A 17,525-nucleotide genomic window follows, 5' to 3' on the forward strand; every position below is an offset into this window, starting at 1 on the left:
GCCCGCCCACAGTGTCCGCGGAGCGCACGGCCATTGGCTAGCCCCACCTTCGCTCCCGCCCTCGGCAGGGTAATCATTGAACCAAGAGGGCTTCGGCACCGCCTCTCAAACTCTAGACCACGCCCCCAGAAGCCTTCCCTCGGCTCTCACCCCACGAGCACGCCGGTGCGGCCCGGCTTCCGGCTCCAAGGACACTGATTGATGCCTCCCGCTAACCAATGGTTCTCAAGCCCCGCCTTTTGCCGTCTACGACTGTCACAGCCGACCGCTGGCATCTTCCTACTGCCCTCTCATTGGTGCCCGCTGCCCTCGCGATTCTGGATAGCGCTCTCTGACTGGCGGAGCCCAACAAGCCGAGTCTGAACTGCAATATTTAAAGGAGGGCAGCGTTTATTACCTTGGACTATTCGGACATGTCTCACTAACATTTTCATTAGGGGAGGGGGGGAGGGGGACGGCGCGAGTGGGGCTAAAAAAAATCAAAATGTTCTAATTGCATTTCGAGCCCCGCCTTTAGTGCCAGACTGCCGCCGTTTACAGATCTGTAGGAAGGCAACCACCATTCATTAGGCGCCTACTGGATGCCAGGTCGTAATTTTTACAAATTACCTTTACAGAGTTGACCCTCCCATCAGCCCGTGGATGTAAGTAAGTGCCATTATTATTCTCATTTCATAGTGAAGGAAACTGAAATTAACTCATCCGCCCGTGGTCAAAAAGCGCAAAAGTGTCAGCGGCTGCATTTGAACTCACGTCTTCCTGATTCATTCACTGGAACATCTAAGGACCTGAGCCTCAGCTTCCGCAGTCAGTCCACAAGCTTTAAATGCCAGGCAAAGATTTCCTATGTGCTCCTAGAGGTAGTAGGGAGCCACTGGTGTTTATCCAATTTGGGGGTAAGGGGTAAGCATCGTCGGACCGATGCTTTGGGACAATCACTTGGGCGGCTGAGTGGACGATGGACTGGAATAGAAAGAGGCGAGGCAGGGAGACAAATTAGAAGGCTACTGCAATGGTCTGGTCCAGAGGTGATGAAAGCCTGAACTGGGATGGTGATGATATAGTGGTGGAGAGAAGGTGAAGTATGTGAGAGATATTCTAGAGAAAGAAATTAAGGGATTTAGCCAAAGCAGTCCCTGGGGGAAATTGTATATCCCTACACGTTTTCATCAGAAAAACAGAGAAAGAACAGATTTTAAGAACTTGGTGTGCAGCTTTAAAAGAAATTAGAAATACAATAAATTGTAGTGACAGTCTAGAAGGTCTGGGTCCAGTTAGGGATATTCTGACCCTGAGGAGGACACTTGGACCCTGGAGAAATATGGTTGGTTGATCTACTTGCTGGGGTCACTTAGAGATTACTCTTTCCTTGGAAAAGCCGAGTAGTTAAATAACCATAGAGTGATTAGTCAAACAGATAACAAAGCAGACACATCACAGACACCCAGAAAGTTGGGTGCCTTGAAAATTATACTATGAGCCGAACTGGAAGCCAGTTGTGTTTGCTATGTGATTAGGATTTAATGACAATAATCTCAAGTTAGGAATGTGGCATATTTACTATTTCATGTATCCCACTCCCCAATAGCTAGCATCCTCATTCCCCAAACAGCTGTAATTTTTCAGTCCTAAGTCTTTCTGCTCACCCCCTTCTCTCCTCTATAAAACTATCACCTTCTCCTTTGCTGAGGAAGTTGAAGTTTAGACTTCTCCCCCCCCCCCATACCTCTGTGTGCCAAATAATAAAAACTCTTACTTAAATTTTAATGGGATCGTGTGTTCAAGTTTGGATCTTTATTTCTTTTCTTTTTTGGTGGGGCAATGGGGGTTAAATGACTTGCCTAGGCTCACACAGCTAGTAAGTGTCAAGTGTCTGAGGCTGGATTTGAACTTAGGTACTCCTGAATCCAGGGCTGGTGCTTTATCTACTGTGCCACCTAGCTGCCCCTGTGTGTTCAACTTTGAAATGTCTAAAAGGCATTTAATGATGCAGGACTGAAGCAGGAGACAGACTAGAGCTGAATATTTAGATCTGGGAATCATCTGCATAGAGGTAATAATTCATCAAATAAGAGTTGATGAGCTCACCAAATGATAGAGAAGAGGGCAAAGGGCATAACCTTAAGCTACACTCACAGTTAGTGGGTGTAAACTGAGGCAAACTTCTCTTGATGAAATTTAGATGTCTGCTCCCCCAAAGGGGAAGACTGCAGAACATATAGGCCAGTACTTGAGATTTAAATCCCATTCTTCCTAAAAGGAATGGAAACCAGAGAAAGACCATACCTGTAAAATTAAAGAAAGGTTTTTATTAAGCAGGGAAGAAAAGAAAAATTTAACATGCTGAATAGGTATGCCTATGCTGAATAGGACACCACATAACATATAGATTGTGTGGGTTTATATACATTTTATTTTTATTTAATTTTTTTTGGTGAGGCAATTGGAGTTAAGTGACTTGCCTAGGGTCACACAGCTAGTAAGTGTTAAGTGTCTGAGGTCATATTTGAACTCAGGTCCTCCTGAATCCAGGGCCGGTGCTCTATCCACTGCGCCACCTAGTTGCCCCATTTATATACATTTTAAACAAAGGCAGTTAAGAAAATTTGGAGGGAAAAGTGGGCTTAGAAAGGAATCAGTCAGTGAGTTCCATTTCCCAGGGGAGGGGGAGTGATGAATTCCAGGGGTCAAAAATATATGACCTTTGGGGTAGCTAGGTGGTGCAGTGGATCGAGCACTGGCCCTGGAGTCAGGAGTACCTGAGTTCAAATGTGACCTCAGACACTTAACACTTACTAGCTGTGTGACCCCAGGCAAGTCACTTAACTCCAATTGCCTCACTAAAAAAAAAAAATGGCTTTTGATACACAAATCAAAAAACATCCTTGGTGATAAGTAGTACATAGTTGAAGGCTTGATTAAGAGATGTCTTGATAAGGAGATTTCTCAAATAGCTTGATAATTCTGAGAGTCCCATAACCAAAGTTAGGGGAGAGCTGAAGATAATAAGACCATAAACTGAATATATTCATAGTCTCATTACTTGCAGTCAAGTAAGTCTTTGAAGATTGGAATGTCTCTTTTGAAAGTCCCTAAACCACCATCACCAAATAGTTCACGATCTGCTTCAAGGCTGATATGAGTTTAATTGGCTTCAGAGTTAGTAATTTTCCAGCTAGGTTTACTCTGATCACCACAAAAGATTGTCAAGCAATTATGCTCCTTAGTCAATACAGCCATCCTCACCTAATTCTTCTCCATTACCTGGAAAACTAAGGAGCTCAAGCAGATCAAGGCAATTAGTGCATTTACAAATTCACTTATAGAGTGGACATGACATGGATGAAGATCCAGCAGAAGAGTTTGAGAGGAAGCAATCAGACAGGTAGGAACAAAGTCCTGAAATGAGAGACTATCCAGAAGATGGTTAAGTGTACCGAATGTTTCCAAGAGGTTAAGAAGGATGAGTATTTAGGAAAGACTGTTAGATAAACCACTCCAGTATCTTTGCCAAAAAAAACCCCATAAATGGAATTATGGAGAGTCAGATGTGACTAAACACTTAACAACAACAACAAATTCGATTTGGCAATTAAGAGATCATTAGTAACTTTGGAGAGAGCAGTTTCAATTGGATGATGAGATAAGAAGCCATTGTAGGATGATGTCAGCAAGATCTGAGATGAGGAAGAGAAGAGAAGAGATGGCCTTCATTGACTGGTCTGAATTTTTTCCAAAAAGTCTGAGGTTAGGTCCTTAGCAGAGAAGGTGAAGAAAGGGAGTTTTATGGGAGGCTTGGGGAAAAGAAAGATCTGGAGGTGAGTGTGATAGGAAATCAATTTGGAAAAAATAGAATTGCCTTGCTATTTGTTTTAGAAGAGGACCGATCAAATCACGGGTGATAAACAACAAAAACAACAAGCCTTTAGGACAGTGCTTAGCATACACTAAATGCTGTATAAATATTTGGTTATTAATAGATGGATTGAAAAGTTTCCAGCCTCAAGGATACTACTTTCTCCTTTTGTCTCCCATACCATCCAGAATACGGTTTATCTACACACTGTATACATCTGTAAATGTCATTTTTGGAATGAATGAATGAATGAATGGCCAAGTGCTAGAGGTACAAATATAATAGCAAAAAAAGGCCCTACCCTCAAGGAGCTTAGATTCCAGGCAAGGATGATTTCATTGAGAAAGTCACAGGGATAGTGAGGAGAGCTATGAGGGAGTTAAATGACACACCTTTTTCAGGAGCAATGATAATATTGATTTGATTACTATTCCCAGGTTAAGAGGTAGAAAGCAGACATTTAGTGGGGAGGAAGTACCTCCCTTCAAAAGGTAGATGGCAAAGAGTTGGCTAGAGCAGATAATTAGATATAATATGGAGCATAGTCCAGAGTCCGAGACCATGCCTATTGGCTGACTCAGCAATCAGGATGATGTAGCCCCAATTTTTTCTTTTGTGAGGCAATTGGGTTTAAGTGACTTGCCCAGGGTCACGCTGCTAGTAAGTGTCAAGTGTCTGAAGCCAGATTTGAACTCAGGTCCTCCTGAATCCAGGTCCAGTGCTCTATCCCAATTACCTCTATCCTAATGAAGTTTACTAATCAATGAGAGATGCTGTGAGCCAATTGCTCTAGCTGCTTGGCCATGGTTATTTGCTCTGAACAATTGCAATCAGAAGGGTTTTGTAGTTAGACTTACCATGAAAAGGGAATCCTCACTTTACATTACCCAATAACAGCATTCATTAAAATAAAGAGTTCATTTTTTTCCTTTCTCTTTATTTTTTCTTAACCAACCTTTCATTTCTTCCTTTGTTCATTCAAATTTGAAGTGGTTCTTTGCAACTTATAAAAAATGCATTCCATCTACAGATAAAGAACTGATGGTATCTGAATACAGACTGAAGCTTAATTTTTTTGTTAGTTCCTTTTTCTAAAGTTTTTTTTTGTCTGTTTTCTTTCACAACCTGACTAATGTGGAAATGTTGCATGACTACACATTTATAACTTATATTGAATTGCTTGAGCTCTTGGGGGGGTTGGGGAGGAAGGGAGGAATAAAATTTGGAACACAAAGTTTTAAAAATTGATGTTAAAATTTGTTTTTACATGTAATCTGGGAAAAATAAAATTCTAAATGGAGTGGCTCTTTGGGTTACATGGATACCTGCTCAGTTAAACTCATACAAATACAGTACAAACTTTTATCACTGTACAACTCTCTCCTGTTAACATACCAGAAGAATGTATAACAAGTGGCATGTGTCTGTTTAGATTGGGGGTATGGAGATCACAAGAGAGTGGATATCAGTTTTGCTCCTTGAGCAACCCTAGAGAAGCATCAGCCTTTCTCATCATCTCATTTTCCTCTTCTGTACAATATGGGGCTTGGATTCCATGATACACAATGGTGGAATGGAAAGACCGCTGGATTTGGAATCAGAAGATAGATGAGGGCCCACTAGTGCTGCCACTTACTGCCTGAATGAGTTCAGGGACGTCAGTGGACTTCTTGGGGCCACAGTTTCATCATATGAAAAATTAAGCCTTTGAAGTCCTTTCCAGGTCTAAATCTTTCATCCTACTAATAACCTTTAATAGGATTGAACCCATTTCACTTGATTTTGAAATAAAAGTCATTTGATCAGAAGCTTTTAGCATTCTATCTTTTCCTATATCTTAACTTTTGGTCTCTCTACCCTTCAGTTCTTTCTAGGCCATTAAGAAAGCATTAAGGTGGGGCAGCTAGGTGGTGCAGTGGATAGAGCACCGGCCCTGGATTCCGGAGGACCCGAGTTCAAATCTGGCCTCAGACACGTAACACTTACTAGCTGTGTGACCCTGGGCAAGTCACTTAACCCCAATTGCCTCACCAAAAAAAAAAAAAAGAAAAAAGAAAAGAAAGCATTAAGGACACCGTCCTTCCTTTGCTATCTTAACTTCCCGATGGACCAATTCAACTGTACACTATCCTCTTACTTTTGAATCCCATACTCCTTTGTCCTGTCACCATTTATAACTTGCTAAACCCCAACCCTTCACATGCTATCGAATGGAGCTAGAGGACATTATCATCACCATTGCTAACACTCATATTTCACTTTATATGCCAGGTACTGTTGCTAATCACTTTATAATTCTTATCCTCACAACAACCCTGGGAGGTAGGTGCTATCATTATCCTCATTTTACAGATGAGCAAACTGAGGCAGATAGAGGTGAAACGGCTTGTCTGAGACACATGCCTAGTAAGTGCCTAACGTAGCATTTGAACTCAGGTCTTCCCCAGCTACCAGTTGAGCATTCTATCTGCTATACCATGTAACTGCTTCTAGAATCACACAAAGGACAAGTATATCCCTCGGAGGAAGGCCAAGACTTCTTGGCCCATGTTCATCAGCCTTTGCCACCATCATTGTCCCCATTACCACTATGATCCAATTTTTGTTAGGAATTTATACCCAGCAACGTGGTTGGAATGTATCTGACTCAGAGCTATGAAAAAGCCAAAAAGCTTGAAGATATTAAAAAAAAGAAAAAGACATGGAAGCCAAAAAGAAACTCCCTAACCTTTAATGCCAGCTCTCGTACTGTCTTCTAGATGCTTTAATCATAACCTTGAGAGATGACTCTTTCCTACTTGAGCCCAAAGCTCCTCTTCTCATGTTCAGGATTGATCAACCTTTATCTGAGATACACTGAGCTGCCTTTGAACGCAAATGGACTCATAACACTACAATAGCCCTTTACTCCTCCCTTTGGACTGCTCTGATGACCCTTCTACTAGCTGGGGAAATAGGAGACTCGAATCCTGGTGCTTGACTATGACATTCTGCTCCTTTCAGTTAGTGGTTTCTCCCCTTCCTTTTTTTATTATGAATTTCTAGGAAGTGGGTTTCTGGTGCACAAACTGTTAAACATGACAATCGGGGAATAATTGAAAGGATTCCATTATAGAAATGTACAAAGAAGCTAAGGTGAGCAAGAATGAAGATTAATCCATGGCTGGCCCACATGCTGTCAGTGCTAGGACATCAGAAGAACGGGAGATGTTGGCTAGATTCTTCCATGGCAAAGGAGGATATGGAAAAGAGTCATGGGTTGGTCAGCCACAGCTGGGTTGCAATCTATATCATTAGAAGGGATGTTTGCATCAGCAAGACCACATATTCATTGGAATGTTTGAGTATTGGCCTTATATAAAGTCTGCTCTCCTGTATTAGCATGGCATGGTGATGACACTGAATTATCAAAGGCCATGACAATGGAGCCTAAGATCTGGCTGGTTCTACCAAGATTGAAATTCTTAGAATCAATTCCCCCCTTTTACTGGAAGCCTTTCCTGATCCTTCTTAAGTCTCATGCCTTCCCTGTGTTTCTTATTTCCTATTTATCCTGTATGGTTGTTTGTGCTTGGTCTCTTCCATCAGAATGTAAGCTCCTCGTGGGCAGGGACTTTATTTTTGTTTTTCTTTGTACCCCTAGTGCTTAGGACAGTGCCTGGAACATAGTAGGCATTTAATAAACGTTGTTGTTGATTTTTAAAGAAGACCAATGACATTTTTCTCATTTTTGAAGAGTGTGAATTGGATTTCAGTGAAGCAGAGCTGCACAAAGTCATCAGCCTCACTTTCCCTTCCAGAGTCATCAAAATCCAGTGGCAAGACAAAAGTCAGTGGGCAGCTAGGTGGCGCAGTGGATGGAGCACCGGCCCTGGACTCTGGAGGACCTGAGTTCAAATCTGACCTCAGACACTTAACACTTACTGGCTGTGTGACCCTGGGCAAGTCACTTAACCCCAATTGCCCCACCAAAAAAAAAAAAAAGACAAAAGTCAGGATGTAGTAGATAACCTTGGCATCTTTGATGACTAACCAAGCTCTAAGTGTTCTACAACACCTGTTTCAGCCACCTTCGTAGCCTTTGTTTTTATTGTTTTGTTTTGTTTTTTGCGGGGCAATGGGGGTTAAGTGACTTGCCCAGGGTCACAAAGCTAGTAAGTGTCAAGTGTCTGAGGCCGGATTTGAACTCGGGTAGTCCTGAATCCAAGGCCGGTGCTCTATCCACTGCGCCACCTAGCTGCCCCGCCTTTGTTTTTATTGAACATGGTGTGTTTGTGGATTTTTTTGGTGAAGCAATTGGGGTTAAATGAATTGCCTAGGGTCACACAGCTAGTAAATGTTTGGACTTAGGTCCTACTGACTCCAGTGCCAGTGTTCTATCCACTGTGCCACCTAGCTGCCCCACACCTTTGTAACCTATGGAACAAGTTGTCCTCATCTGCCCATTCTGCTGGGGGAAATCTTTGCAGGCTTAAGGAAGCCATCACCCTAACTTGCCAACAGGTTTGAGGCCTGTCAGTTACCCTCAACCTAGTTTCAGTCTGTCTGCCTAGATGGTTTTAGCAGGGGGTGGCATCTGTGCACACTACAGCTTCTTTGAGCCACTGACTGACTATATGTCTCTTTTTCTTTTTTTTTTTTTTTTTGGTGAGGCAACTGGGGTTAAATGACTTGCCCAGGGTCACACAGCTAGTGTTAAGTGTCTGAGGCCAAATTTGAACTCAGGTCCTCCTGAATCCAGGGCCAGTGCTCTATCCACTGAACCACCTAGCTGCCCCTATACATCTCTTTTTCAAAGACCAGAATAGCTAAGCATGTAAAGGCTCATCCCTGTAATGATGTCTATCACATAGTTAATTTTCTAGCCCCAGAAACTCAAGAAATCCTAAACTGAGGCATGCAGGCATTCCAGTCTGCATTGGTGGGCAGAATATTCATATGAATGAAATCATGAACACCTGAAGAAAGTATTCAGTATTTCAACTCAGTGAATATAGCTTACATTGACATCAAGTTTTCCTTGAAACTATTAAATCCCCTTTCTAATATCAGCAAAGGAGTTTCCTTTATACTAACTATAACACTAAGCAGATTTTGTTTTTGAAAATATTAAGAGAAATAATACTGGGTTTCTAGAGTGTTGTGTCTAAAGGAAAAAGAAGAAAAAAGATAGACTTTGGCATTCAAACTAAATAACATTAAGATGTTAGTAGCAACTTACAGACTCAAGGTGAATACTATGTCGTCACTTATTTCTGCAAGGATGGTTAAAAGCATTGGGGAAGGGGGCAGCTAGGTGGCACAGTGGATAGAGCACTGGCCCTGGATTCAGGAGGACCTGAGTTCAAATCTGGCCTCAGACACTTAACACTTACTAGCTGTGTGACCCTGAGCAAGTCACTTAACCCTCATTGCCCCACGCCAAAAAAAAAAAAAAAAGTAAAAGCATTGGTTTGTAATAAAATTTAAGTAGAAATGTACGGGCAACATGGACTTTCATTTAATCTGTGTCTCTTCAAGACCTAGATCATAGCTCTGAGTATAGTAGAGGTTTAATATCTATTTGTTGAATACATTTGAATGTACAAAAATCAGGTTGTGGGGGAAAAAACTGAAAAGACCAACTTTGAAGCCATTGGAATGCTATTATTTCATTAGGCTAATTCTGTTATCAGGTTTTTTTAATTGCTATGATTATAAATAAGGGATATTTGGTAATAATCTGTAGGCTTTCTCAGCTTGATGAACTTTTCAGTTCTATCTGCATACTGAGTACACAGTAAGGAGAAAGTTGTCTTTTGAAAGTTCCAACTTCCCAGGCCATGGGAGATTTGCCATGCACCACTGCAGACTGGAGAGATGTTTAATGATAAAGTCATGGCTTGCACCTGCTATATAATTCCTCTCTTCCATCTCCTTTTTCTTCTTTATACAACTGCATCAAAAAGTCTTGTTGATTCTTCACCAAATATTCAACTGGGCAAACATTTATCATCTACAACACACTGTACTAGGCACTGGTGACAAAAAGATGAAAATTCTTCACTGTCTTTACCCTAAAAGGCTTTTAAATTTAATTGGGGACAGAATGCAGTGATAGTATGGCAGCATATACACTGATAAATATGCAAGGTCAAAATTTACCTTGAGTTCTGTGTCTTGAGTCAGGAAGACCTAAGTTCAAATCTAGTTCACAATTGCTAGCTGTGTAACCCTGGGCAAATCACTTAACCACTGTCTGCTTTGCTTTCTCAGCCATGAAATGAGGATAATAATAGCACCTACCTCTCAGGGTTGTCACGAGAATAAAATGAGATAATATTTATAAAGTGCTTCACGCAGTGCCTCACACATAGTAGGCACCCACAGCAGGTGCTTTATACATGCTTATTCTTTTCCCCCCATCTCTTCCCATCTGCAAAATGGGGATGATAATAGTTATCTACCTTCCAGGATGAGGGTGAGGATCAGATGAAATGATGTTTGTAAAGCACTTTGCAAACCTTAAGGTTATACTATATAGAAAGTTCAAGAGGCATAGTTTCTGGATTAATTATTGCTAGCGAATAATTTATAAAAGAATTGGTCATTTGGCCATCTCTTGTGAACCAAAGCCCTATCATGGTGGCTTCTTGATACTTATATGCCCTTGGAAGAGTGGGTGTTCCCAACAGGTAGCAATCTACTCTGATTAGTTAACAATTATTGAGAATAGTGATTATGAGATGAAGCTATTTTTTTGGGGGGGGGGGGAATGACTTGCCCAGGATCACACAGCTAGTAAGTGTCAAGTGTCTGAGGCTGGATTTGAACTCAGGTCCTCCTGAATCCAGGACCAGTGCTTTATCTACCTCACCACCTAGCTGTCCAACAAAATGGAGCTATTCTAATGAGGGGCTGGTGGGGATTTGACTTTGATTCTGTCGACTTAAATTATTTTATGTTGAGTTAAACTATTTTATTCCTACTATACTTTCTAGTAAATTCTATGAAAATGTGCATAACCGAAGATTTCAAATGCATTTACATATTTAGAACGTAATCTGTCAATTTATTTGATGCAGAATGCATAATGAAAACATTAAAATCATGGACACTTTTAGGCAGGAATATCCAACTTCAGTCTTTTTATTTAAACACATACATTTTATAAACCACTGGACACTCTCATGCATGTAGAACTTGTAACATTGGTCTATTAATAAATTCATAGACTACCAAATTTAGAAGTGACCTTGAGGATCCTCTAATCCAAGCCCTTCATTTAACAGAACAGGAAGTTGGGTATAAATTACCCAAAGTCACTTACCCAATTTACCCAAGAAGTTAATCCAAGAAGTTGCCCAATGTAATATCAATAAAACTAGTTAGGAGGTCAACATATAACCACTAAGTGGCAGCTTCAGGTTAAAGTCCAATTCCCAACTCCTGATGTTCCTTCTCCCTATATTCCCTTTGTCTTTCCTAACTCTTCCATACTCTTTGAAGTCTTGAATGGGAGAGGTAAGGAGGAAAATTTCCAATGAATGTGAAGCCTTTAGCAAAAATTGCACTATCTCCAATGCCCCCACTCCAACTTCTTCACCACTGTTCCTGCCCATAATCCTCTCCATCTCCCCAATTTAGGGTCCAAATAACCAAAAGTTCAAAGGTCAGCTGCCAGTGTCCTTGGCATTCCTCAGCACATCAGTCATTATTCTATGATAATATTAGTGTAGAAATGGATGACTGATCCTAGGGCTTGATAGAGAGATTCTAACTATTCTTGCAATACTGATCATTGCCTTTTTTTTTTTTTTTGCGGGGCAATGAGGGTTAAGTGACTTGTCCAGGGTCACACAGCTATTACATGCCAAATGTCTGAGGCTGGATTTGAACTCAGGTCCTCCTGAATCCAGGGCTGATGATTTATCCACTGCTCCACCTAGCTGCCCCATTGCTTTCTAGTATTATGCCGGTAATAGTGTTCTTTTGTTTCCATTTAAAGTGTTTTTTTCTTTTGTCTATCCAAAGTTCTTATCTTATTTCATTTTCCATAACAAGTAGATCAAGGCTTCACTTTATTCTCACTCTACTAAGTGGGGAACTGGAGGTTGAGTCAGATCAAGTGACTTGCCTACTGTCATAAAATGAATTACAAAGAGAAGATTAGAAGATTAGGTCTCCCTCCCATCTCAGGATTCTTTCTGGCCCAGCTGCATTTCCAAGACTCTGGAAATGGTCCTCAGTCCTTGAGCAAATGAGGGGCTTGACCCGGATCATCCCTTAAGTCCCTTCTGGCTGTAAATAGATGATCTTGTGGTTTGTCTGTGACCATAAAACTACTAAGTATTACAGGCAGGATTGGTATTCAGGGTGATCTCTCGTGTGCCTCTGCCTTGCCTTAACAGACCAGATCAGTCTTTGCGCCTTTTCTTAACTATTCCAAACTCCCCCATGAACTTGACCTTTGGAAACAGGGCCTGTCCACTGGAGGCATAACTGATCAGAAAGGCGTGACTATGGATGAAGCCCCAATGATAGGCTCAAGTAAGGTCAACTGCCCGACTGCAAGGGCCCCAGGGACCAAACACAAGCAATATTCAGTTGTTTCCCAAATAAAATACTCAGGACACAATCACCTTTGAATTTCAGTCTCAGGTTTATTGAAATGAGGATAACCTTTGATTTCACTGAATTCTTTAATGTGAAAAAGATGTTCACAAGCACTAAAGTCATGTAGATGTATCAACATTCAGATTTATGGCATCACATGCGCGAGGACTGGCTCACAAGCAGGTTTTCAAGCTGAGATGAAGATAAATGTATTGTGGCTGAACACAATCTCTAATTGGTGAATGACATGGGATGTGTGCACCCTGGAGAAATATCTCAGAACATTTTTTGTGGATTTTGGGGGATCGGAAATTTAAAGCTGGTAAGGACCTTGGAGGTTTTCTACTCCAATTCCTCCCTCCATTTCACAGATGAGAAACCAGGACTAGAGAGGTGAGACCTGACCAAGGTCACATAGGTAGTGAGTTGCAGAGCTGGGATTCAAACCCAGGTCCTCTGATGCTTTTCGTTACAACATAATTGTCAGGATGTCTAGATATGGCTTAAAGAAATACCACTCCTATCTTACACCTGCCCTGCGCTTTAGTTTTTAAAGCATTTTCTTATGCCTCTGCTCACCTGAGCCTGGCTACAACCCTGGGAGGTCAGGAGGCTGGGTAATATGGCTTCCATTTTACAGATGACATTGAGACACATGGAAGCTGAGCACAGCAAGTCCGGGGCAGAGTCAGGACTAGATAGATCCAGGTCCTCTGACTCATGGTCCGGTACTCTTTCTACTCTACTGTTGTTACATATTAACAGGTCATAAATTCTAATTCCTGGAGGCTCATTTTTTGGGTAAAGAAGCCATCTTAGATGGGAAGGAGGGAAGAGGAAGGGAAGGCAGGCATTGTGCAAGCACTTGTACAAATATTTGCCCCTCACAGGCCTCCCATTGGCATTATGTGATGACTTTGGGAACTCTTAAGGTTTATATTATGTTTTCCCATATGTTGTTTTTCTAAAAATTCTAGTTTTTTTTTCCTTCTCACTAGATGTTATCCTAGAGCAAGGCAAAGTATCTAATAAATTTAGTTTTTTTCTCCTTCCTCGTCAGCGTTGGGCCCTATCATATAATCTATATTCATGAAATCATGTCACAATAATAGGCAAATCTAAGCCCAACCCCTCCGGATGCTGCTGCGGCCCCATTCACAGAATCAGAGACTATCAAGTACAAGGCGGCAGCCTTTCAGTCCACAATTTACCTGAACAAGCATTGTCTTTGGCCTATCTGAGGAGTACTCACCAAGGCTTTGGCTGAAGACCTCCAGGGAGGGGAGGTCACCACTCCCAGAGGTGGCGTATCCCACTTCTAAGTTGTTGTTTGTCCTCTGTTCTAGAAGAGGACATCGGGAGGTGATGTCATGACTTGCACTGAAGAGGATTTAAGTGAGAGGGCTATGCAAAATCACCAACCTGATTCTCTCCTCCAGAGCTATCGGGGTCCAGTGGCAAGACATTCAGCAGGAAAACTGAAGATGGCTCTAGATGTTTTAAGGCAACTGGGGTCAAGTGAGTTGTCCAGGGTCACACAGCTAGTAAGTGTCTGAGGTGAGATTTGAACTCAGGTTCTTCCAGCCTCAGGGCCGGTGCTTTATCCATTGCACCACCTAGCCGTTCCTATTTAAGTTTCCCCTTATATCAATCCTAAATCTGCCTCTCTTGGACTTCCACCCATTGCTCCCCATTCTCCCCTTTGGTTATAAGCAGAAGGAATCTAATCCCTCTTTCATGCATCAGGCCTGCAGATAATTAAGAGAGCCATCACATCCCCCCTCCTCTGAGTGTCCTCTTCTTCACCCCCAAATCCACCTACTGAACTTCAGATAGGAGTTTGAGGCACTTTACCATCTCAGCTGTTTCCTTTGGATGCTCTCCAGTTTACAAATGCCCCTCCTGGTGTGTGGTATCCAAGATTGACTAGCATATACTCTCCACGTGGTCTGACCAGAGCAGACTGTAGCAAAGACCATCACCTCCCGAGTTTGGGACTCTTCAGCTCCCTTTAGTGAAGGGTAGCTAGGTGGTGCAGTGGATGGAGCAATGGCCCTTAAGTTGGGAAGACCTGAGTTCAAATCTCACCTCAGACACTTATTAGCTGTGCCAACCCTAACTGCCTTAAAAATATCCAGGGCCATCTCCAGTTGTCCTGATCTACATCTTGCCACTGGAACCAGATGGCTCCAAAGGAGAGAGTGAGGCTGATGACTTTGCACAGCCCTGCCTCACTGAAATCAATTCACTGAAAGTCCTGACATTCCTGCCTCTGTCACGGTCCTCTTCAAGAAAGGATAAATAACAACGATGGAGAGTCAATGTGCCGAAACGCCACTGAAAGGAAAAGGTGAGCAAAGATAAACAGTTCTTGGGCATGAACTGGATTAAAGGAGCAATTCGGTGTTCTCGACACCAATACCAAAACAATCACCCAGGAGGCTTTGCTTTCCCCAACTCACACAGCATTGTATCCTGGATCCCTTAGGCAATCTGGCAAAAACTTTGGACTCCTTTTTTTGGAATCATGTTTTCTAAATTCATAACAAATACAGGAGCGGCTAGGTGGTGCAGTAGATAGAGCACCAGCCCTGGAGTCAGGAGGACCTGAGTTCAAATCCGGCCTCAGACACTTGACGCTTACTAGCTGTGTGACTGTAGGCAAGTCACTTAACCCCAATTGCCTCACCAAAAAAAAAAAAAAATTAAAAAAGAAAAAAGAAAATCAAATACAAAACACTACAAAGGAAACCAATTTTATTGAAATACAATTATCAAAATATAAACAAAAACAAATTTACAAACCCCAGGTTAAGAATCCTTGGGCTGTCTCCTTTCTGCAACAAAGTTTGTATTGTGACATTAACAGCACAAGATGGTGTTCTGATCTTGCTGCTGGCATATTTTCTTCCAGGTAAACAAAGAGGGATCTGGAGATAGTCCAAAGAAAGTGGCTGCCATGACTTTTGACACGGATGGCTTAAGAGTTATGTGTATATGCATGTTATACATATAGCTAGCATTTCAACAAGCACTTTACAAATATGATCTCATTTGATCCTCACAACAATTATTGTTGTTCCCATTTTACAGATGGGGAAACTGAGGCTGAGAGTGACTCCCCCAGGATCACACAGCTAGTATATGTCTGAGGCTGGATTAAATTTTAGTTCTTCCTGACTCCAGGCCCAGCACTCTACCCATTGCACCACCTAGCTGTCTCCATGTTGTTTCCTCAGATTGTAATGTAAGTTCCATAAGGGCAGAGACGGATTCCCTTTTTTCCCCTTTGAATAGGCAGCAGATAGAGTGGTAAATGTTTTGCAAAGTGCTCTGCAAACTTTGAGGAGTTACATAAACGTGCCATTGTTGTTGTTAAACATTACAGAATCTAGCACAGTGTCCCCCATGTAGCAGATGCTTGATAAACGCTTGTTGACTGAAGGCCTAGTCACCTTTTCTTCAGCTCTGGTGCTCTCAGAGACTCAAATGCCGGATCACTCGAGGATGAGGTGAGGACTCAGGAAACCTGGCTTATGTTATTCCCACTTAGAGGAACCTGTTTTATAAACCAGAATATCCTTTGGTTAACATGGCTGGTATACTGGGTCAGTCTTTACTAACCAGTAAGTAATACAGTAAATGGGTCTTCAGAGGAAGACAAGAAGGTCGTTTAGTCAGAATGGAATGTGAAACTATGATCAATATCTGTCTGCTACAGATCACTGAATCATAGATAATGAGTTAGAAGCCATGTAGTCCAAGCTCTTCATTTTACAGATGGGAAATTTGATGCCAGAGAGTTTAGATAACTTGCACAAGGCAATATCCCTTCTGATGCACTTTTTAGGAGACAGCCAGAGAGCTTAGCTAAATGACTGCACCAGCCATTCCCCTGCTGCCCCACCTGGTTTCAATTCACCAAACAAGATGCCCCTCCCAGGTTAAATTCATCATCTCTCATCCCATCACTGTGCTGCCAATGCAAGCCTTAACTGATACCATCTTCCTCTCCTCTCCAATTAGAGGGCTGGAGGGTGGAGCGCCCAACTCCATTACACTCCATATCTGCTGCTCAATTCCATAGAACAATATGCCCCTGTGCACCAGGCACCTCCTGGTCTCCTCCCCTGCCCTTTCCTACCCCCTTTTGCGTGTCATCTCCTCCCGTTAGAATGTAAGCTCTTTGAGGGCAGGACTTTCTTTATTATTTTATTGTATTTCCCAGTGCTTAGCACAGTGCCTGACAAATTGTAGGCACTTCATAAATATTTACTGAATTGGATTGGTGTGTCTGAAGTCACATAAGGGAAAACTACATGCTGTGACTTGAAACGCCTATGGGTTGGGAGCACAAAGGTGTAGATGGTGTAGACAGGCAACTAGGGAAGGATTCTCTACACCAGGGCAGTCACTGACCCCTCCACAGCGGGACATGGAAGGGGAAGGAAGGGAGCTATCCAGAGCTATTGCCAGAGTCTCACATATGATGGTCATGGCCATGAAAGAAGAGAAGTCTATAGTAGTCTCACAAGAAGCTCTATGGACTGTGCCCATAGTTACATGAAGCTCTCACAACTCTTCCTGACTGGGTACCATTGTTACTCCAGGCCTCTGAGTAGCTCAGAGACACAGGGGAGGCCAAGGCTTTGTACAGGGTGAGCCAAAAGTGATGAAGGGGTTTCAATATTTAACAACTACTTTGTTTTTTCTTTTTAATTTACAATACCACAGTAGCATAAATGGTTTCTTCTCCTTCTTCTTCTCCTCCTCCTCATCCTTCTTATTCCTCTTCCTCCTACTTTCTTGACACAAACTATACTCTAATAATGATGTAACATACATGTATAATGTAACAATATTCAGGCTGAAAAGAGGAATACAGTTGTTTGAACAGCTTCTCTTAGCCTTCTTGCTTTTAAAACATCACCAATCGATCAGGTGACAATCATTTAGTTAAATACCTTTCAAAGTTATTAATTCACAGAAAGTCATTTATCTTATTACCCCAGGCATTTTCATGCTAATCATAGTAGTTTATATAGTGCCCACCATGTGCCAGGCTTTTTCTATG

General features: G+C 42.0%; 1 long non-coding RNA gene across 5 annotated transcripts in view; it reads right to left on the reverse strand.

Moving 5' to 3' along the window:
• Positions 1-15,261: 15,261 nt before the first annotated feature.
• Positions 15,262-17,525, reverse strand: part of LOC122732811 — a 127,359-nt gene continuing 125,095 nt past the window's right edge. For all 5 annotated transcript variants that reach the window (XR_006353651.1, XR_006353648.1, XR_006353649.1 and 2 more), the window contains one exon: positions 15,262-16,010. This is a non-coding gene — a long non-coding RNA (uncharacterized LOC122732811). The remainder of the gene's footprint in view (positions 16,011-17,525) is intronic.

This window comes from Dromiciops gliroides, chromosome 6 (assembly GCF_019393635.1).
Source record: "Dromiciops gliroides isolate mDroGli1 chromosome 6, mDroGli1.pri, whole genome shotgun sequence".
Lineage (NCBI taxonomy): Eukaryota > Metazoa > Chordata > Mammalia > Microbiotheria > Microbiotheriidae > Dromiciops > Dromiciops gliroides.